Source organism: Mus musculus, chromosome 14 (genome assembly GCF_000001635.26).
Source record: "Mus musculus strain C57BL/6J chromosome 14, GRCm38.p6 C57BL/6J".
Classification (NCBI taxonomy): Eukaryota; Metazoa; Chordata; class Mammalia; order Rodentia; family Muridae; genus Mus; species Mus musculus.
In genome coordinates, this window is record NC_000080.6 from 6,259,305 (window position 1) to 6,259,746 (window position 442).

Below are 442 nucleotides of genomic sequence, written 5' to 3' on the forward strand. Positions count from 1 at the left end.
TTCTGCCAGTGCCTGACAAATACAGAAGTACATGCTCACAGCCATCAAATGGTCAGAGCACAGGGTCCCCAGTGAAGGAGCTAGAGAGAGGACCTATGGAGCTGAAGGGTTTAGAGCCCCATAAGAGGAACAACAATATGAACTAACCAGTACCTCCAGAGATCACTTGGACTAAACCACCAAACAAAGAAAACACATGATGGATCTCATTGCTCTAGGTAAATGTGTAGAGGAGGATGGCCTGGTTGGTCATCACTGGGAGGAGAGTCCTTGGTCCTATGAATGTTCTATGCCCCAGTAGAGGAGCATGCCAAGGCCAGGATGAAGGGAGTGGGTGGGTTGGGGAGCAGGGGTTGGTGTAGTAAACAGGGGATCTTCAGAGGGGAAACTAGAAAAGGGTTTAGCATTTGAAATGTAAGTAAAGAAAATATCAAATAAAAAA